Source organism: Carettochelys insculpta, chromosome 4 (genome assembly GCF_033958435.1).
Source record: "Carettochelys insculpta isolate YL-2023 chromosome 4, ASM3395843v1, whole genome shotgun sequence".
Classification (NCBI taxonomy): Eukaryota; Metazoa; Chordata; order Testudines; family Carettochelyidae; genus Carettochelys; species Carettochelys insculpta.
Window position 1 is genome coordinate 12,384,342 of NC_134140.1, and position 22,944 is coordinate 12,407,285.

Below are 22,944 nucleotides of genomic sequence, written 5' to 3' on the forward strand. Positions count from 1 at the left end.
CAAGGCACTTGATTCTCTGTTGATTTATCTCTATTTTAAGGTCCCTTATCTCTTTCCCTTTCTATTTCTGCTTTCAGAATCTCTATCTTTCTTTTCTTTGGGGGTCTATTTCTCTATGTTCTTTCTCTCATTTTCCATGTCTGACACTGTAATTCCCGCCTCTCTACCAACCTTAAACAAACAATGTGATAGAGTGAACAGTACTGGAAAATGTTTCCATTCTTCCATTGAATGGAAAAGTGACCTACAAATAGATGAACAAAAATAAAGCAGATGTGGTTTTATATGCTAAATGCCCCTTATAGCAAAAGGCACAAAGCACTAGGGGTGAGCACAAAACACAGATTAAACTAACCTCGTTCTCCTATATGTGGTCCCTTGAAAGTATGCACAAGTATTTATTTGCCTTTACGGCTGGATCTAAATGGAGCTCTGCCCAGTGCTGCTGCCTGCAGAGCTATGCAAAATGAGCTTCTCAGGATTTCAAATGGCTACCTATTTGCATACTCCTGAATCTCATTACCATAGCCACATGAGAGTTTGGCACCGGCAGACAGCGTTGCCAGCACTGCAGAGGCCATGTGGATGTGCCTCTGCTGGCTAAACCCCCCTTCTGTCACCAGTCCCCTATGCCTGAAACTTCCTGGATTTTTTTTATCAGATAGACAAAACAGACTTTGATGAACCCCTCATGCTTTATGGAAAATGGGTTATGAATATAAATACACATAACTCAAAGATGCTTTGGACAAAACAGCTCTTGTGGTATATTGTTTTATTGTTAGAATCTACAGAATCTCTGTCGTGTGTGTGTGTGTGTAGTTAGAAGTATGGAATGTATATCTGTTTATAGTTGCAAATGTATTCAAGAGAATCATTAATGGTGTTTCTGAGACTATGGGGACTGGGCAGTCAACCTGATGCTTGCAAATGGCTTTGTCCTGTAGGTCTGGACAGTGTTTGGTCTAGACAGATATATGAACATACCATCTGGTGTAGGTCTCCATTCTGGAATTCAGGTTGTTGTTTTTTTCTGTCCGAGGGAAGGGGAATGCTAAAACAAAGAGTTCCTGCCCGGGGGAAAGTCCATAGAAGCAATGGGAATCTTTCAGCTTCTTTGTATCCAGCCTGCCTTGGAAATTGCCTGACACACCATAAGAGAGAGAAGGAACTTCACAATGAACTGGAGACCTGGTCAGGATCAGAACATTTCTGACTTGAAGCTTTCACCTGATATAAGAACATGTAACTAAATTTTTAGTGGACTGAAACTAGCGATGCATTTCCTTTTATTTTAATGCAATTCTTGTGTTTATGATAAAGCCCAGTTTAAGTGCTTATCTTCTAGGGAGGGCTACCACCGCGCGTATCTCCCTTTCATGGATAAAGAGGGCTTACCTAATGAGCTTCTCCTGTGCAAATCTTTTGCACAGACAGAGAGATTTATTTGGGGGTTTGATACCTTTTGGGTGTTGATTTTCTGGTGCTGTGGCCTAGAACTGCAATTTCCCAGACAGGTGGTAAATCAGTGTCTGCACTGCTCCACAGAGAGCAGTAATCCCAATTCTGTGCCTTGGCAGAGGGAGAGCAGAGGATTCAGCCCAGCAGTACAAGGTGATGGTGAGCCCCAGAGAGCAAGAAGGAGGGTATCATTGGCATGATCAGCATGTGGGGGAACACCACAAGGAGTGCAACACCCCTGTGACTGCACCCCATCACATAGATGCCTTCATTACTGTTTCCTTGTGCCATGGAAAGCAAAAAAAATAGTTTGTCAAAAGTCAGTTTTATGTCAAAAGCAATTTAAATTGAACAGTTACAACCAGCCCCCAAACTGTGTTTAGTTCTGCTCCTCCTTAAGGGAAGACACTCATAGCTATTTAAGCAACTAGATGTCCAGGCCTCAGATAGACACTCAGATGTATCACTGTTCAGATCAGAGTAAGCAACCCCTGGCACACATGCCAAGAGTGGCATGTGAGCTGATTTTCATCAGCACATGAAGCGAGAGCTCAGCCATGCCCCTCGTCCCCCATACAGATGGAAGCTTGCTGAAAACAATGCCACCTATGAATTAACAAAAGACCAGCTAATGCTACCAACTATTACCTAAATGGCACAGCTCTGCATCTTAAGTTATTTATTAATAAAGTTGTTGATAAGTAGGACTATTAGTGATTTTAAAAAGTATCACCTGTATTGTGACCATACATAGAGGTCAAAAGGTCAGATTTCAGCACCCCACCTTGGAAAGCTGGTAGATGAATGTGAGATGTAGGAAGAAATGTGGCATGGTTTTAAAACTGCATTATAATCCTACTACTAGCAGTAGGCATCCTTCAGTCGTGTACCTCGGTGAGATAAAGAACATACTCACTTGATCTTGTGGCACCTGTGCTTCTGGATGAGGAGACCCACTCAAGAGACACAATCTCTATCACATTTAAAGATGATGTTTCATCCCTTTGGGATTTGCCTGCTGGGATCTCTTTTCTTCTCTGCTCAGCTGGAATATTCCCTTTGATAACGCCAAAGACCTTTGTTGAAGTCTTGTTTTCAAAGGCTGCAGCCTTGAGTGTGATCTTCCCAGTTTATTCACATCCATTTCCAATTTCTCTGAGGTTTTGCATGCATCCTTGAAACATCCTGCAGGTCTTCCTCCAGATGCCAATTCACAGTTGAGAATGTCCATTGGGTCGTGTCCTTCATTCATTCGGCACACATGCCTGAGCCAGGGGAGATATCTTGGTTGAAGGAGTATTTCAGACGTACCAGCCTGCCTGAGAAACTCAAAGATCTGACTACGGCAATTCTCTCCTTTGCTGAAAGGGTATAGGTCATAATGAAACTACACTATAAGGGCTACCATTTTTTCCTTGTTTTCTATCAGCCATTTGGTGAACCAAGAGCAAAGATTTGTTCCCAATTCTGTTGCTTGCGTAACCACCTTTTTGAGCCAAATTTCAGCAGCTTTATTTAGAAATGGGAAAGTTGACAAGAATTCATATTTCGCCTTTCTGTCACTGAAGCCATTGATGTCATAGTTCTGACACACGTAAGGAGTGATGGATAAAGTATGAAAGAGCCTCTGCTGGTTTGCAAATAAGGACAAGTAAACCAGATCAGATTCCATAAGGGCTAATCGGATCCTTAGCCCTGAAACTCACACTGAACCTTTACCCAAGTTCAAATATTTTCCAATAGCTCATTTCGCCATTTTTTCTTTTTTTCTGTACCTCAACATTTCTTGGTAGCCCAAGCCAACGCTGCTTGCTTGACTCCCTTGAACAGTCCCACTGAAAATCACTCACATGAATATGGTCTACAAAACTGAATTGCAGAAACATGAGAGGGGTGTTGCAGAGGGAATTTGTAAGAGGGAGTCCCAGTGACATCAGCCAGTATGCTTAGGAAGGGTCCCATCACCTATGCCACAACTTCTCCTGTCTCCTCCACCTGTATCTGTAGTCAGACAGATCACCTGACCCTGGATACCTCTATCCAGATCCTAGTGTGACTTTTCAGAGACTGTGGGCTGCCTGTCCCACTTATAGAAAACCATGGTGGGGGTATCCAATATGAAAGGTGCCTGTGGGTGGAATGTCTCAGGAAGCAGGTGAGAGAGCTACAGGAGGTGGTGGCTAGGCTGAGGAGCATCTGTGCCTACAAGGAATTCCTTGGGAGTATTCTGTGGAGACTTCCATGCCTGGGGAAGTTACAGAAGACTGCTGACATGCCGCTGTGGGGGAGAAGGAGATTGTTCTCTCACAGGGAATTTGCTGGCAGCTGTTCACCTATGGCATCAGTCATGGCATCCCTGCTTCCAGCCCTCCCATCATGGTGCTGTGGAACCATTACACTGTCCTCGCCAAAATAGAGGAGGAACCACCCCTTAGATAGAGGAAGAGAAGCCATGCACTCCACAGCAGGGAGGCCTGAAGCCACCACTCCCAAGAGGAAACGCAGGGTAATGGTGGTTGGAGACTCTCTTCTGATGAGGACAGAAACACCCATCTGTCACCCTGACATGGCATCCCATGTGATATGCTGCCGGCCAGGAGCCCATATCTGAGAGCTTATGGAGGGATTATCAAGGATCATCTTGCACTCTGATTACTAGGCAATGCTACACATCCATGTGGGCAAATGATACTGCAAGATATAGCCCTGAGCAGATCAGAAGTGGCTACAGGGATCTGGGAGTACAGGTGAAGGAGTATGTAGCTCAGACAGTGTTACCTTTGATCCTTCAGGTAAAGGACAGAGAGAGATAGATGCATCCTTGAGGTGAATGCCTGTTAGCAAAGATGGTGTCCCCAGAAGGGTTTTGGCTTCCTTGAGCACAGGATGCTGTTCCAGGAAGAAGGATTGCTAAGTAAAGATGGGGTCCACCTATGAAGGAAGGGGAAGAGACTATTTGCATACAGATTGGCTAACCTAGTGAAGAAGGCTTTAAATTAGCTTTGACAGGGGCAAGTAACCACAGCCCACAGGCAAATCGTAAACATGCAGATCTGGGAGATTGGTCAGAAACCAGGTGGGAGCAAGGTTGTAATAATATGGATAAAAGCAGAGACAAGACAGAATGGGTGGGGGGGGCAAAATCAAATCAGGATCTTTGTTGTCTCTATACTAATTCAAGAAGTTGGGGAAGAACCTGGAAAAAATTGAAATGCTAGTAAATAAACACAACTATGACATTGTCGGCATCACAGAGACTTGGTGGGATAATACAAATGATTGGAACTTTGGTCTAAAAGAAAGGAGAAAGAGAGGAGGTGTTTCTTCATGTGTACTAAAAATGTATACACTTGGACTGAGGATGAGAAGGACATAGGAGACAGACTTCTTGAGAGTCTTTAGGTAAGAATAAAAGGGATAAAAAAAGGCGATGTCATGCTAGGAGTAGTAATACACACTAATTAACTAGGAAGCAGAGGTGGCTGAGGCTTTCCTATTCAACAACTAACAAAATCATCCAAAATACAGGACTTGGCAGTGTTGGAGGACTTCAATTATCCAGACATCTGTTGGGAAAATAACACCAGGACACAGATTATTAGAATGTTATATTTCAGAAGATGGAAAAAGCTGTTAGGGAATCCTGGTGTAGATTTCATTACAAAACAATAGGGAAGAACTGGCTGAGAATTCGAAAGTGGCAGGCACCATGGGTGAAAGAGATGGTGAAATGATGGAGTCCATGACGCTAAGGAATGGTAGGAACGAAAACAGCAGAATAAAGACAATGAATTTCAGGAAGTGATAGCCACCCTGAGAAGACTGATCTGCAGAAGCCATGTGGGACAAGAAAGTATGAAAGGTCAGCAGATGTACTGGAAGGAGCAAGAAACCCAGTAAAAACACACAACTGAGGGAGTGGAGCTAGTGGTGGAGAGGGTGGGGCTGTTTCCGCTTCCAGAGGTAAATAAAAAGCAGAGCTCACAATGCTCACTACCTGGAGAAATGCTTTCCCAAATTCTCAGGGCTTTCAGGGGGTGCTGTGCAGTCCTTTCCCTAAGGGGTTTGACTCAGCTGAGGAACAGAAGGACCTAGACAGCGATGCTGGCTACCTTTTCAAATTCCTGGGGCTTTCAGAGTGTATGTTCAGGGTGAGGGGTGGGGTGGCATCTTGGGATATCTGGGAAAGAGGCAGCAGAGCTCACAGTGCTGACTAGATAGACTACCTACCTGTGAGTGATAGAAAGCCTCCTTGGAGCATCTCTGGAACCCAATAAAGTCAACAATACTTCTGCCTGGTACACAAACACTCAATTTCAACCTAGAAGGGGTGAGGGGTCAGCAAAAGTTGTTCATTGGGCTGGAGTAATTATTTCAAGGTACAGCCCTCTTATCCCACATTCTCAAGCTTGGCGGTGTGACCTCTCAGGATTTTCTTCTGAAAAAAAGGGCTTTTTTCTCAAAAAAAAAAAAGCAAACAGTGTAGACAAACCCTAAGACAGATGATAATAGCAGGGGTGAGAATTGTTTACACCCTCTTCCTAGCTTGTACTCTACATGGCAGACTAAAGTTATAGGGGATTTTGAAGCAAATATTTGTTTGGCAAATACCTCAGGCTAGTGCAACAAGTATAGAAAGTCAGAGCCTGTGTCTGTGGAATAGAGTCATTACCATTATTTGTTCATCATTATCCTTGATTAGGTGGGATAGCTCTGAATTTTAGTCCTGTGGTTTTAGTGCTTAGAAACAGCTGCAAAATATGGCTGTATTTCATAGGAGACTCCTGGAAAAACTCAACCTTTGGCAGAGAACAGAACTGCCTTCAATAGAAACCAGAGGAAGCACTCATTAATGATAATGTGAGCTCTGAATGTGTTTTTACTTTTTCTTTCCTCCTTGTTGCCTGCTGCCTGGTGGCTCTAAATTGATCTCCAGATGGTTTTCCATGTTAATTCTTATCAGGATTCAGATGTAAGCTAGAAGAGTGCAGAACATTGTCAGGGATTCTTCCCAGCTAATAATGTGGAAACTTTAGCTTGTTCAGAATTGGCGCGTAAAGTAATGGTTTGAAGGTCCACCTCTTGATTTTATCCTGTTATAAAATATAATCAAATCCTTATAAACATTGTCACAGTGTATGAACAAATTAAATCAGTCAACTAATATTGTGAGCTGGATGCCACTGTGAGAATGTGGTGTAAGAACCAGAAAAGAACAGAAAGGAAGCATAGTTTTGGAATCAAGACCTGAGCTAAAGGGAAGAGAAGGTGCTCAAGAGGTATGGGACTGCCTTGGGACTTGAGGGACCTTGGTTTGATTTCTCACTCTGCGATATAGACTTCCTGTAGAATCTAGGAAAAGTCTTTTAGATTCTCTGTGAGTGAAATCCCCATCTGTAAAATGGGCACAACAGCACTTCCCTGTTTCACAAGAGTGTAGTAGACTTAGTACATGGAATATCTGAAGCTGGCAACCTTCTCTGCTTATTGTCTTCATTTTGTAGATGGAAGCACTGAAATACAGGTCTCCTCCAAGAGATGTCCTGGTGGCTGCTCTCCTCCAGGTCCAGGTGCATTCCTGTGTCTTCAATTACAGATTCTTTCAGAAATTCCCATACGAGCCATGCACATGTGTAACTGCCCACAAACAAACTTGAACCTGGGTCCCTTGAAGCTTCATGCAGGTGCCTCGGCAGCTTGCACTAAAGGCTAGCTTGCTCTCAGCTTAGGCTGTAGAGGACACTTATTCTCTGTGAAGTGGTCTAGGTGCCACTACGTGGGACAGTGAACCACACATAGGCATGTGGGTTACATATACACGCTGACACACAATGCTGACACCAATGAGCCTCAAGCCTAGTCTCCCAAATTTTTACAAGCAGTGTAAAAAGTCACAAGGTCTCCCCTATGTTGTGTGGGTTACACACACAGTGCCTGTCTTGTGAACTGTCAGTGGCTGAACAGCATGTGTGCCGCCCAGACATCTCAATTTCTTCCGCTTCCTCCTGAGAAGAATTGCCTCCAAACTCTTCTAAAGACATAAAAGCATTAAATAACGGCTGGCTTTCTCCCCTCTCAGGGGCATACGTCTGCCAAAAGATCCCAGACAAATTTGGCTCTGTTAGTTCCAGCCATCCATGGCTCAGCACATGCAATTTTCCTGGCACCTCCGTCCCTAACGGCTCTTTGGCATCTGCACACCCAGTTGCTGGGACTTAGAGCTGTCTGTTGGTTGCCCATCAGAACCCAGTACCTACATGTGCTATGGCACCAATGCCACAAACCGCTCCTGCAAAGCGACACACAAGACTTCAGCAACGATTCTGTGCCTGTAACTTCAGCTAAGGACCTGAGCAATGCCAGGTACATCTGCTAGTCCAGTCCATATAGGTTCTTTTATTGTGCTCTTCATTGTAGTATCTGAGCGCCTTCCAATAGTGCATCAAGCAACGTACTACAGAGCTGTAATGTGTTGGTCGTTCTCTCATCCTCTAATACGGGGGAGAAGTGTCTGCACTGTAGTGTCTTGCTTTGGCAGGTTTATTACGGCATGAGGATGCTGGGGAAGTTTAATCTACATGGTTCTATGTATTTATGTTACAAAATGTGAAGTCGAAGAATGAGCCTTGAAGCTGGAGAAGATGGTACTGAGCTTTCTGATTGTCCTTAATTCCAGAGAAAGCTCATTCCACAAATTCAGATCAGCCCCTGAGAAAGTTTTATCTCCTTCCCTTATTGTAGAGGGTTCCATTATGCTTGGCTGACATCACTGAGCCTGGGGTTTCACCCACAGAAATGGAGGGTCAAATAGTGACAAAAAATAGAATCCAGGAATGCTCACCTAGGCCCATCTGTAGTGAAAACTGTCACATGGACTATGGGGTCTTACAGCTTACAGCCGGCCAAATAACAAACTTTTGTCCTTCCGAAAGTAAAATTACTAGTATTATTGGGAAAACTCTGGGAAAATTAAAGAAATGATTCATGATCTGGACAACAGTTCTCACTGAAGAAACTTGGAGCTTTTAGGTAGTCTTCACAGATTTGGAAATAATAAGACAACCAGTTTTCTTCAAAAAATATTACTTGGGATTTTCAAACAGCTGTCTACTCACTCATCTATTGAAAAGAAAGTTCATTGCTCTCCTGGGAAAGGATGTGGGGATGGAGTTGAAACCAAAAATGTTTTCAAATGCTTCATTTTTAAGTTTACTATAACTCTCGTAAGAGAGCAGAGACTCTTAAATCCATTAGCTTTCACACTGTGTAAACATATATTCTGACTTTTCCTCTGGGCAGTTCCTCATTTCAGTTCTAGTTTTAAATTATAGATATTCTGCAAAGAACAAATAATCATATAACAGAGCCACTGTATAGCATGGCAATTAAGTCACTATAAAGGCAAACTCCACCTGAAGATGCGATTGTATTTGTGAAAGCAAAATTTCTTGAGGCTACTGATAGTGACGAAAACATGGCAATAGGTCCAGCTTTTCAGTACTAACATATGAGAGCTCATAATTGCGCAATAAATATTTATCTGATTTATTGATCCACGTTTCCTTCACGTATTTATTTTTCTTATCTCTTGGATTTTATTGAAGGCAATTTTTTTATAACAGAAGGCGGGGAAAGCTACTGGGGAAAGGCAGTTCTAGATTTGATTTTGATGAATAGTGAAGAGCTGTTGAGAATGCGGAAGTGAGGGCAACTTGGGCAAAGGTGATCTGACAAGTGTGGAGTTCGTGATTTTACAGAATGGCAGGAGAGAGAAAAAAATAGAATAAAGATAGTAGATTCAAATAAGGACGACTATAGCGAATTCAGAAGCTGCTTCTAAACAAGCAAGTTCTTTCTAAAGATCCAGTGGAGCATCTACACGCAAAAAGCATTCTTTTGAAAGTAAATTGAAAAAAAATGAGGTGCTCCTTTTGAAATCACTCTTCCTTTCCAGTTTCAGGGTGCATGCCCCCTTTTGAAAGAAAATGTGTGTAGATGCTCTGCAAGCCCTTTTTTTCGAAAGAGCAGTTCTCATGGGGGTTGATATTTTGATCCCTGGCCCATTCTTCCGAAAGAGCAGAGGGGCTGTGTGGACACTCTTTCGAAAGAGCAGATCACTCTTTTGATCTGCTTTCTTATGTGCGGGAGCACTCTCTCTAAAGAAGGTATTTCAGAAGAGATCTACTAGAAGGGCTTCTTTTGAAAGATTTCTGTAGCGTAGACATAGCCAGGGAGTTGGTAGATAAGATTCTACAGAAGCAAGTTGAAGGAAAAAAGGTGTTCAAGAGTTGGCAGTTTTTCATAGAGACATTAATTAAAGGCACAAGACCAAACTAGCCCATTCTGTAGGAAAGATAGGCAATAGATCATGATGGCTTAGTCAGGAGAGCTTCAGTGATCTGCAGCTCCATAAAGAATCCTACAAAAAGTGGAAACTAGGTCAAAGGACGAATATTAATAAATAACAGTACATAGGATGAAAATCAGGAAGGCCATAGCACAAAATGAAATTTAACTAACTAGAGACATAAAGGGTAACAAGGAACATTCTGCAGATGCCTTAGAAACAAGAGGAAGACCCAGGACAGGCTACTCTTACTCAGTATAGTGATGGCAGTGGATGGGAAGAGGAGAAACAACAAAAAAATGTTGAAATAGCAGAAGTGTCAATTGCCTTTTTTGTTTCAGTTTTCACAAAAAAAAACGGTTGGCAGCGGTTGCACATCAAACATGCTGAATGCCAGTGGAAATTATGTATGATAAGAGGTTAAAATAAGGAAAGAAAATAATTAAACATGACTGAGATGAATTAGATGTCTTCAGATCATCAGGACTTCTGAAATTCGTCCTAGAATACTCAATGAACTGACTGAGGAGGTTTCTCCGCAATAAGCTGTTATCTCCAAAAAGGTCATAGCAGTGAAGATACGAGAGATGCCCGAGGTCTGAAACAGGGAGAGTATTGTGCCCATATATAAAAAGGTAAATAAGGCCAAAGTGTGGAATTACAGACAGGTAACTTTAATTTCAGTACCCCAAAAAATAATGGAGCAAATTATTAAGCAACCAATCTGCAAACACCTAGAACAGGGGGGTCAGCAAACTTTTCGAAACAGAGTTCTGAAATTTGACCTTTTGATTTGTATGTATGGCCTGAGTGCAGTCATACTTTTTAAAGCCACTACTAGTCCTACTTAGAACAGTTTCATTAATAAATAAAGATGCAGAGCTTTACCGATCAGTGCAGGGGTTGGCCACAATATAGCACTGATTTTTGCAAACCCTCAGCTTTCAGAAAGGAGAATCAGGCTCTGCTCACCTTCCACACGTTAGCTTGAAATCGTTGGTTGGGGGGTGGATTCTTACTTGCCTCCTGGATTTTATTTCCTTATTTTGAATGAAATCCCATTTAATTCTATGTAGCCTTTTATATAAGGTGTTTGTTTTCAGGGTGGAAACAAATTAGTGGCACATTTGGTTCAAAGCAGTGAGATTTGAAGAACATCCCACTCCTGCCACTGCCAGAATTTCCCTTTAAATGCATGCCTGGAGCAGGCACATACAACAGAGTCCAGTTTTCCAGCCCGGTGGGGTGGGGAGCCAGAGAGCAGGCAGGGTCTGTGGGGTGTAGAGAGGGTTGCGAGGGCTGCTTTGTGCACCTGCCAGACAGGGCATTGCTGTGGGGGCAGGGTGCACTCCCAGCCTCCAGGCCCTCAACCCCCTCAAAAAACATGTGCAAGGGAGCCTGCTCCCTCAGGGTTGCAGGCTGCATGCTGGGGAGACTGAAAGCAGATCATCCACTGGGGTTTCTCACTGGCTGTAGTCCGAGGGCAGGGGTGAGTCCAGGCTGCTCACCTGGGCTCGCTATCTCTGGGTGGGCTTGGGGAGTGGAGAGCTGTGTCCAAGGGGTGCATGCTGTGGGGGGAGGGGCTGCACATGGGGGACCAGGGGCCCTCGACAGGAAGAGGCCATGCCAAGGAATCAGCATCTATCTGAGGGACATGCAGGGCCTGGGTCTGATGGTCCTCTGAGGCTTTGCTCTCCAGGGGCTGGGGAGGCAGCTTAAGCTGGGAAGTGTGGGGCAGGGCTCTGAAGCCAACAGTCCGCAGTCCTGATGCTGCTGGGTCTCTGAAACTGGCAGCCCACATGTAGGATTAGGGGCTGCAGCAGCTGCAGACCCATTTTATCAGGGTTGGAGGAGCATGAGGCAGAGAAAGGAAGTAGCATAAGAGGTCAGACAGAGCTACTGAGAATTCCCCCCTCCCCAATGTCAAGGGGATCCCCTGCCCCCACACCCCACCTGACCGTGAGGAGCAGAGCACTGACAAAAGTCTGGCCTGTAATGATTGGACTGAAGTCGCACAGAAAGGGGGAAAGCTGGGACCACGAAGCTTGGCCCCAGCCCCACCTCCCATCCCATCCCAGCCTTGGGAGCAGACTCCAGGAGTCCTGACCTCCAAGTTCCCTCCCCTACTCACTGCCTTCCCTAATTCCCTCTCTCTAAACCTCTGTAGGTTATAGGAAAGAGGGGATTTCGAAGCATGTGGGGTCATTTTGAAAAGGACCCTGTGCAGACGAGCCGTGCGCGATCAAAAGCAGCACTTTCGAAGTGCCACGGCCACCATTATGCAAATGAGGTGCTGCATATTTATTGCAGTACCTCATTAGCATATCCTGAAGTGTCTCATTAGCATCCCCCTTTCAAAAGGGGAAGGGCTAGTGTAGACATAGCCAGGATGTGACCGACTGACCAGACCCCTCCCTTTCTCCTCGTGGCCAACATCCTCAGCTGGTGCATTGTGGGCTTTCCTGGGGTGCCAACTCAGCCAGTGGCTGGGGGGGAGGAATGAGTCTGCCAGGAAGGCTCTTGGCGAGCTAAGCACTCCAGCTGGAAACTGGCTGTTCAGAGAGCAATGGGGGAGGGCCTTGCCCCACCAGGGACATATGAAGATACAGATTTGGGGGATACAGAATAACAATGGAGATGGGGGAGAATGCGCAAAGCAAGCAGAGACCAGCAAGAGGAGAACATGTAAAGAACAAATAGATGGGCAGGGAACCAAGGTCCAAGAGGGATACTCAGTGATTAGAGCAATGGCTTAGTAAACCCGACTTATGAGCTCAATGCTTGAGAAGGCCTTTCAAGGGTCAGGAGCAGGTTAGATTAAAAAAAAAGAAAAAAGTTAGAGATGGTGGTAGGTCCTGCTGTGAGTGCAGGAGACTGGGCTTCATGACCTCTCAAGGTCTCTTTCTGCTCTATGAGATATGTATAGTGGAGACAACATAGAACTGACTTGTTCATCTGTGTCTAATGTCTACCACTGGACCCCCAAATATACTCGTTGCTGGTAAGTGGTGAGAGGGATCGATCCAACAGAAGGGCCCACCAATACAGATGGGTGACAGAAAATGTGGGACGATTTGCCCATTTTTCAAAAAGAGCTAGGACACCTTCTGGCTGTCTTAAATACAGGCTTGTCCCTCTGATAAGGGGGTATCTAGTCACCCTTCATTTGAACAATACAGAAACAGAATCATAAGGGGGTTCAGTTTACCTATCATGGAAAGATGAAGGGGTGAGTCAAAGATGCTAGTCTAGATACTTCAGTCCCATTATTTGGTCCTGTAAGTCCCTTTAACTGTTTCTGGCTTTGTTAGAGGATTGGATGAGTAGGCAAACAAACAAACTGTAAGTCCCTTTAACTGTTTCTGGCTTTGTTAGAGGATTGGATGAGTAGGCAAACAAACAAACAAATCAAATACCCACTGCCCTCCTCTCTTGTAACTGGCAACATCTCACAAATGTTATCTACTTTAACTCAGAATATTTTGTATTTATAAAGAAATCCCCTGAATCTTTAGGGTTCTCTGAAATCAGATTAACCCAGCCTAAAGTCTATCCACTATAACTCCAAGATCCTTTTCCTGATCTGTCATAGCTAAATTTGACCCCATCATGTTGTATGTGTAATTTGGGTTATTTTTTCCAATGTGCATTACCTTACACTTACCCACATTAAATTTCATTTGCCATTTTGCTGCCCAATCACTCAGTTTGCTGAGATCTTTTTGTAGTTCTTCACAATCCCTTTTGGTTTTGACTGTCCTGAACAACTTGGTGTCATCTGCAAACTTTGCCACCTCACTGCTTACCTCATTTTCTAGATCGTTGATGAACAAGTTGAACAGGATCGGTCCCAGGACTGACCCCTGGAGAACAGCACTAGTTACCCCCCTCCATTGTGAAAATTTACCATTTATTCCAACCCTTTGTTTTCTGTCTTTTAACCAATTCCCAATCCATGAAAGGATCTTTCCTCCTATCCCATGACCGCCTAATTTACATAAAAGCCTTTGGTGTGGGACCGTGTCAAAGGCTTTCTGGAAATCTAGGTATATTATGTCCACTGGGTGTCCCTTGTCCGCATGTTTATTAACCCCTTCAAAGAATTCTAATAGATTAGACAGACACGACTTCCCTCTGCAGAAACCATGCTGACTTTTGCCCAACAATTTGTGCTCTTCTACGTGCCTTGCAATTTTCTTCTTTACTATTGTTTCTATTAATTTTCCTGGTACTGATGTTAGACTTATCAGTCTATAATTGCTAGGGTCTCCTCTAGAGCCTTTTTTAAATATTGGCGTTATATTGGCCGTCTTCCAGTCATTGGGTACCGAAGCAGATTTAAAGGATAGGTTACTAACCACTGTTAATAACTCCGCAATTTCACATTTGAGTTCTTTCAGAACCCTTGGGTGAATACCGTCTGGTCCTGGAGACTTGTTACTATTCAGCTTATCAATTAACTCCAAAACCTCCTCTAATGTCACTTCAATCTGGGAGAGTTCCTCAGATTTGTCACCTAAAAAGGCTGGCTCAGATTTAGGAACCTCTGTAACATCCTCAGCCGTGAAGACTGAAGCAAAGAAATCATTTAATCGCTCTGCAATGGCACTGTCTTCCTTGATCGCTCCTTTCATATCTTTATCGTCCAAGGGCCCCATTGCTTTTTTAGCGGGCTTCCTGCTTCTAATGTATTTAAAAAACATTTTACTATCATTTTTTGAATTTTTGGCTAGCTGTTCCTCAAACTCTTTTTTGGCTTTTCTTACTACATTATGACACTTAATTTGGGAGTGTTTGTGTTCCTTTCTATTTTCCTCACTAGGATTTGACTTCCACTTTTTAAAAGCTGCCCTTTTCTCTCTCACTGCCTTTTTAACATGGCTGTTAAGCCATGGTGGTTCTTTGTTAGGTCTCTTACTGTGTTTTTTTATTTGGGGTATACATTTAAGTTGGGCCTCTAGTATGGTGTCTTTAAACAGTTTCCATGCAGCTTCCAGGGATTTTAGTTTAGTTACTCTACCTTTTAGCTTCTGTTTAACTAGCTTCCTCATTTTAGTGTAATTCCCCTTTTTGAAATTAAATGTCGGAGTGTTTGACCGTTGCGGTGTTCTTCCCAACACAGGAATATTAAAAGTTATTATATTGTGGTCACTATTTCCAAGCGGTCCAGTAACAGTTACCGCTTGGACCAGATCCTGCATTCCAGTCAGGACTAGATCGAGAATTGACTCTCCCCTTGTGGGTTCCTGTACTAGCTGCTCCAAGAAGCAGTCATTTAAGGCATCAAGAAATTTAATCGCTGAATCCCATCCTGAGGTGACATGTACCCAATCAATATGGGGATAATTGAAATCTCCTATTATTACTGTGTTTTTTATTTTGATAGCCTCTCTAATCTCCCTTAACATTTCAGCATCACTATCACTGTCCTGGTTAGGTGGTCAGTAATATATTCCTAATGCCATATTCATATTAGAGGAATGAATTGCTATCCATAATGATTCTATGGAACATTTTGATTCCTTTAGGATTTTTGCTTCATTTGATTCTATATTATCCTTCACATATAGTACCACTCCGCCACCCGCACGACCTGTTCTGTCTTTCCGATATAATTTATATGCCGGTATGATAGTGTCCCACTGATTGTCCTCATTCCACCATGTTTCTGTGATGCCTATTATGTCAACTTCCTCCTTTGATATGAGGTACTCCAGTTCACCCATCTTATTAGACAGACTCCTAGCATTAGTGTAAAAGCACTTTAAAAAACTACCACTATTTATATGTCCACCTTTCACAGACGCCTTGGATTTTTTATATGCGATTGTTTCACATCTGATCTTGCCCATATATTATTTCCCACGTTCCCTATCTGACTAACTTCTAGGGAATCCCTATCTATGGAGCCTCGTGTAAGAGAAGTCTCCGTCCAATCCAGGTGCTCCCCCGCACCAATCGGCTTTCCCCCACCTCTTAGTTTAAAAACTGCTCTATGACCTTTTTAATGTTTAATGCCAGCAGTCTGGATCCACCTTGATTTAAGTGGAGCTCATCATGCCTGTATAGGCTCTCCCTACCCCAAAAGTGTCCCCAGTTCCTAATAAATCTAAACCCCTCTTCCCTACACCATTGTCTCATCCACGCATTGAGACTCTGAAGTTCTGCCTGTCCATCTGGCCCTGCGTGTGGAACTGGAAGCATTTCAGAGAATGTCACCATAGATGTTCTGGATTTCAGTCTCTTTCCTAGTAACCTAAATTTGGCCTCCAGAACATCTCTTCTACCCTTCCCTATGTCACTCCTGGCTGGGGAACCATAATAATGACCATACTGGCATAGAACAATGGTCTTTCTAGCCCAGGTACCTGTCTTTCAACAGTGCCCAATGCCAGCTGCTTCAAAGGGAATCATCAAGTGAACCTTCCTCTGTCACTTTTTCCCAGCCTCAAGCAAACAGAAGCTTGTTTGAACCTTCAGGACTCCACCCAGATCAAATTCCTGATTTCACCACCACTTTTTCATGCACGCCCTACCCAGGTTTTTGATGACAATGGAGTCTCAGAGCTCTGGATCTAAAAGGGCTGCCTGAGCTATCTGACCCAGGTATGATAACTTAAGGGCTGTCGCTCACTCATAAATCTCTGTCATCACTAGCCAGGGCAGATAGGGAACCACAGTGTGAGTGTAACAAATATCAGATGCGTGTTAGTGAACAAGGAGGAGTCCTGTGGCAATTTCAAGGCTAACAGATTTATCGGGACATAAGCTTTCATGGGCAAAAGCCTTCATGCATCTGACAAAGTTGGTTTTAGCTCATGAAAGATTATACCCAAATAAATCTGTTGGTCCAGGGGCCATCAACCCCCAACATGTGTGCCATGTGTGACATGTGAGCCAATTTGCTTCAGCACATGAGGCAGGAGCTCAGCCCCACCCCTCTTCCCCCATGTAGCCGGGAACTTGCTTGAAGCCTGCGGATTAACAGAAGAGCAGCTAATGCTACCAACCACCACCTAAAAGTTAAAGCTCTGCCTTCTAATTTATTTATTAATGAAGCTGTTGTAAGTAGGACTAGTCTTGTTCTTCTTGGTGGTCGCTCAATAGCAAGTAGGACATCTTCATGTCACTCTCTTATTTGACGTTACAAAGTATCACCAGCACTCTGACCGTACATAGAGGGCAAAATGTCAAATGTCAACACTTCTAATGCAACAGTATTCCTGGTTGTTTTGTGTGAGTGCAGGTTTCATAAGATTAACCCTGCCCACTTTTATGGAAAATCTGTAGCTCTTTTTTCCTGGAGCTGCCCATCTCACCCCACACCCTGGCACCTTTGCTGTCTTCCACAGGAAATACAAAGAGTCTCTATTTTCACGCTGAGATTGCTGGATACCTTCTTTTGTCACTTTCTTAGGAATGAAAGCTAACGATTATGCAAGAAACTGTTCCCCTTCAGCGCGGACTCTTACGCTCATTATCTTTTCAGAAAGGAGACATATGCAGGCTGCTGCCATTTGCCTCCCAGAATATACGCATGACAACTCTATCTGAGCTAGTTAAGTATTCTAGAGGAATGTGTGTTTCCTGTTATTCGGGGATTTTTCACCGAGCTGTATTTTGCATGTAGGCTTTCTCTTCTCCCTCCTGCTGTGATGCAAAACAAAAGTTGTTTGTTGACTCTTGTTGCTTACAGGGAAATTGCCAGGGTCTGGCATGAAAACCTCAAATAATGCTAGATTTTGGGGAGAAGTACTGGCAATATCTTAAACTGGAAGAGGAATCAGCAGACAGAAAGCCTAAAGCTACTGGTAAATCACCTGAGACTAGCTAGGGATTCATTCTGTTGCACACTGTCCTATTGTTAACAAGCAGCCCTGGGGCATCTTAGGGTATGCCTACACAGCAAAGTTATTTTGAAAGAGTATCTACAGAAAGCAGCCACTATTTCGAATGCCCTATAACAGATGCCTTATTCTGAAATTGGTAAACCTCATTGTATAAGGAATAGGTATTTCAAAATAGGGGCTGTGTAGACAGGGAATAGAGCCTGTTTCAAAAACAAGCCATAGTGCATCTGATGGCTGTATTTCAAAATAGGCTGTATTGTGCGTAGATGCTCTTTTCGAAATATCTGGGTGCTATTTTGAAATGCATCTTGTGTGTAGCTGTGCTATTTTGGAGTAAGGTATTATAGAAAATCTCTTCTGGAAGATCTTATTCTAGAATAATGCTGCTGTGCAGACATAGCCTTAGAGAGTAACACATTTCTTATTTATTACCCACTAAATCTCATGATGTAATACATTTGTTAGTCTCTAAGTTACCACAGGACTCCTTGTTATTTGTGAAACTAGACACTAACATGGCTTCCACTCTGAGAATGTTTTTTGGGATTTTTATATCAACTAATCACCATCATATCCAAACCACTATGGTCTCTGGCAGCAGAAAAGATTGGAGGACTTTCACTCCAAAACACAGGGCCTTACAACTTCAGCTGAAGATGAATCTCTATGAGCTGTTAGTGATATGGACTATGTGACAGTCATACACATGAGCCTTAGTGTTTCATTTATCTTCTCACTCCAGCATTCCCATGTCAGCTTTAATTAGTTTTTAAGTAACCTCAGTCTAAGCTCAGTCAGCTGTTGCATGCAGCAAACTTAGCTTTAAGGAATAAGGTGGGAGAGGGGAAGCAATCTCCTTTACCAGAGTCATTTCTTAATATTTGTTCAAGCGTCAGTCAGAACATTGCTGCAAAACAGAATGAATAAGAGCATCATGTTCTTTTGAAAGGTTGGTTTAAAGGGTTTTGAACTGAGTCTAGCATATATGTCTCTCAGGGGCCTCTTTGATTTCTACATTGTTCTCCTGATCACACTGTGCGTTGCCAGAATGAGATTTGTTCCACTGTGTTTGCCTTCTTTTTCTTATTGGGCCCAGGGTGTAGGCAGAAAATCTGTCAGAGAGGAAAGGCTGCATATAAATGTTATTGTTTATATGATGGCCCTCGATATTATATCCCCACATGTCTGGAATATTGATCACAGAGCTGAAATTAGCAATTAAAAGCATAATTTCTTTTGCCGCAGATTTTTGACTAATTTTATGCAAGAGACAGCCCAGGAATGACAGAAGGACAATATTTTTTTTTCAGAAGCCACACCAATGTAATTGTTAAACATATGGCCACATGCCATGCAGTGGGGACAGGCAATATATTAACTGAGGAAGGAACAGGAGTATGATGCAGTTTTGATAATAAGGAAGTCTGACTTCTCAGTGAGTCCATTTTCCTTCCCTCTCTCATTATATTCATATTCCTTACCCTCTGTGTTTGTTATTTAGCTATGTCAGGATTGATCACCACTCTGACACTCCGGCTACGTTTACACTAGCACCCCCCGGCTCCAAATCTGTGACCCTTTCAAGCAGAAGCCTACAGGAGTGAGGTATTTTTAAGGTCTTTTACAGGCCCTCGCCTTCTAAGCATAGAGTCTGTATCTGCACTAGCACCCTGATTTCGAAAGGGGGATGCTAATAAGACACTTCCAGATATGTTAATGAGGTGCTACAATGAATATGCAGCACCTCATTAGCATAATGGCAACCATGGCACTTCAAAAGTGCCACTTTTGATCATGCGTGGCTCGTCTACATGGGGGGGGGTCCTTTTCAAAAGGACCCCGCACACTTCAAAATCCCCTTATTGCTATAACAAAATAGGAATAAGGAGATTTCAAAGTGTGAGGGGTCCTTCTGAAAATGACCCTGTGTAGACAAGCCATGCACAATCAAAAGCAACACTTTCAAAGTGCTGTGGCTGCTATTATGCTAATGAGACACTGCATATTCATTGCGGCACCTCATTAGCATATCTGGAAGTGTCTCATTAGCATTCCCCTTTTGAAAGGGGGGTGCTAGTGTAGACACAGACTCCATGTTTAGAAGGTGAGGGCCTGTAAAAGACCTTAAAAATACCTCACTTCTGTAGGTTTCTGCTTGAAAGGGTCTCGGATTCCCTGACCCTGGGAAGTATCTACCACCACCCAGCTTGGAAAACCTTTCTTTAAAACCCAGGAAGACACACTTGGGATGTCTCCCTGTGGGGTAACTCCAAGCTCTTAACCCTTCTTTAGGAGACAGCTTGAAAACAAAGAGGAATAAATAAAGCTAGTGATAGCAGAACTTTCAGTCTTCAGCATGCATATACACAGACCTTTCTCGAGGACAAGGGAATAAAATCATTGCATTAAAAAAGTGATTTATTCACAAAACAAAGATCTACGTGATAAAGAATGCTTGGTTACTAGGTATTACAGAGCAACTTTAAAAAAAAAAGTAAGTTAAAGCACAGAGAATTCCTTCCCTGGGATTTAGATTAAAAGTTACAACATAAAGGAGCAACCGAGGGGTATGGGGAGCATCAGTCAACCAGTGAAGTCCCACACCAAACCCAAAATAAATAATAAGCTGATCACATTTGACTAGACATTTCCTTTCAACCTACATATCTGTATGCCCAGATCTCCTTGGACTGGATATGTTCTGAATTCCTTGAGCCTGCTCAGGATTAAACATCTCTGGGTCTCTCTCCTCCAGCCACGCAAAAGAAACACCCCTCAGCAGGTAACTGCTTCAATTAAAAAAATCCCCCTATCTCTTCCCATTGGCTCACCTGGCTGCTTGCCAGCAGAGAACCCAGTCTCTGTGGATTTCACTCTTTACATAGGGTGACCATCCATCCTATTTTCACTGGGACAGTACCCTACTTTAGGCATGCGTCCTGCCTTTTTATTAACAGAAAAGTGCATTGTCCCATATATTCACTCCCCAGCTGAGCTGCCCTTTTCCCAAGCTGCAGCTGCAAGTAAAATCAATCAGAAGCTAGCCAGACAGCACATGCAGCATGTACTGATCTCCCAGCACAGGCAGTTGCAGGGGAGGGAGCCAAGGGCCCTGCCATAGAGGTAAGACAGAGGATCTTGCAGGGGTCATAGTGTGCTTTGTCCCCTCGTCTAAGATTTTAAGGGGGACCTGGTGCCCCAGCAGTGCTGGGCAGCCCCTCCATGGGGCAGAGGCCCCAGCAGCCTGGGAGACCACTGTGGGAATGTAGCCCAATCCAGTAGGATAGCTGCCTCCACAGCTAGGGAGCCCCCACAGCTGGGGAGCTCTCCCCGGAGGAGGCTGCAGTGTTGCCAAAACTCCAAGGCATGGGGCAGCCCCAAAGCTCTCCTGCAGGGTGGCAGCCCCATTGCTGGCGCCGGAGGTGTGAGGCATCTGAGGAGGTCCCCAGCATGGCAGCAGCCTCATTCTGGGGCCCCAGAGGCATGGGGCAACCTGGGAGTCCCCCTGCAAGGCTGCAACCCCATTCCTGCCCCCTCCCCAGGGTGGCAGCCCCCACAGGACAGCCACTGCTGGAGCCAGGGAGCATCCCTGCAACATTCCTGGAACCTGGCAGCCTGGGCAGCTGGCAAACACCCCTCCCTCTGCAGGGCAACCACCCCTGCAACTGGGGAGCTCTCCTGTGGGGCGGCAGCTCCTCTCCAATGCCCTGTGGCAGGGGGCAGGCAGGGAGCTGCACTTGCTTGGCAGCCACAGCCAGGGAGCCACCCCCACCCCATATTTAGCACAGGGAAATATGGTCACCCTTCCCTTATAGGCACTGATTCATGAAAAGCTATCAAGAGCTAAATCAGCTTTTGACACATAGAGATCCTGAGAAATGCTGATTTCAAGGCATAGACTGGAGAGTGTTATATTCAACTGCTTTAGACCAGAGTTTCCCAACCTATGGGTCCGGACCCAAACATAGGTTGCTATTACATTTGAAAAGGGTTGCCAGCTGGGCTGGGCGGCTGCCCAGGTGGCTCCTAAGGAGCCATCGATATTGAAATGGTACTCAACTTCTTAATTGGCTTAACAGTCATCAGGCAATTAAACCAGTCAATTAACTATAGTACCATAACAGCCATGCAGGGCAGGGACCTGCGCACTTGCATGTGAAAACAGTATATGGCAGAGAGCTAGGGAGCCAAAGGAGCAGCACTCAGCTCAGGTGTGATAGGTGGGGTGGGGTTGGCAGGCTTAAGCCTGGGACTGGGGGCTCAGAGCCTGTCAGGGCTCCATGCTCCTGCCAGTTTCCAGTCAGGCATCCCCCTCCACCTAGCTGGGGTTCCTTGGCTGGCACTGCCAGTCCAGTGCTTCATGGGTTGGAGCTCCCCCAGCAACTGGCAGGGATTCCTGCAGCTGGTGGTTCCGTCCAGGGTGCCACGCTGCATACAGCTTCCAGCTGTAGGGGTCAGGGTTCCCTCCTGCAGCTGGCCAGGGTTTCTGTGGCTGGCGCTGGCAGCTGGGGCTCCGCTGTCCCAGATGGCTTCTGGCCATAGTGGTCCAGGGTCCCTGTGCTTTCCCTAGCCCCCTTCAGCCCCTGAGTGACTCCCAGCCCCTGAATGTGACTCCCTTAGCCTCCTCTAGCCCTCTCCAGTCCCTGAGGCTAAGTCTACACTAGCCCCAAACTTCGAAATGGCCACGCAAATGGCCATTTCGAAGTTTACTAATGAAGCACTGAAATGCATATTCAGCACTTCATTAGCATGCGGATGGCCGCGGCACTTCGAAATTGATGCGGCTTGCTGCCATGCGGCTCGTCCCAACAGGGCTCCTTTTCGAAAGGACCCCGCCTACTTCGAAGTCCCCTTATTCCTATGAGCAGATGGGAATAAGGGGACTGCAAAGTAGGCGGGGTCCTTTCGAAAAGGAGCCCCATCGGGACGAGCCACGCGGCGGCCGCGTCAATTTTGAAGTCCCGCAGCCTCCCGCATGCTAATGAAGCGCTGAATATGCATTTCAGCGCTTCATTAGTAAACTTGGAAATGGCCATTTGAGTGGCCATTTCGAAGTTTGGGGCTAGTGTAGACACAGCCTGAGTGTGATTCTCCTAGCCCCCTCCAGCCCCGAGTGACTTCTAGCCTCTCAATGTGACTCCCCTAGTCCCTACTAGCCCCCGAGTGTCACTCTCCTACCCCCTGATTGTGGGGTTTAAGCTGGGGAGAGCAGTTTGGGAATGCGGTGTCTATCCACCACCACCACTCTGATTAACTATAGTAAATGTGGTGTTATTTTATTGATAT

At 44.6% G+C, this 22,944-nt stretch overlaps 1 long non-coding RNA gene across 1 annotated transcript in view; it reads right to left on the reverse strand.

Annotated features, from left to right (window-relative positions):
- The window catches only part of LOC142011936 (uncharacterized), a 92,776-nt gene that overhangs the window by 4,238 nt on the left and 65,594 nt on the right, over positions 1–22,944 (reverse strand). The gene's annotated exons all lie outside the window — the stretch shown is intronic.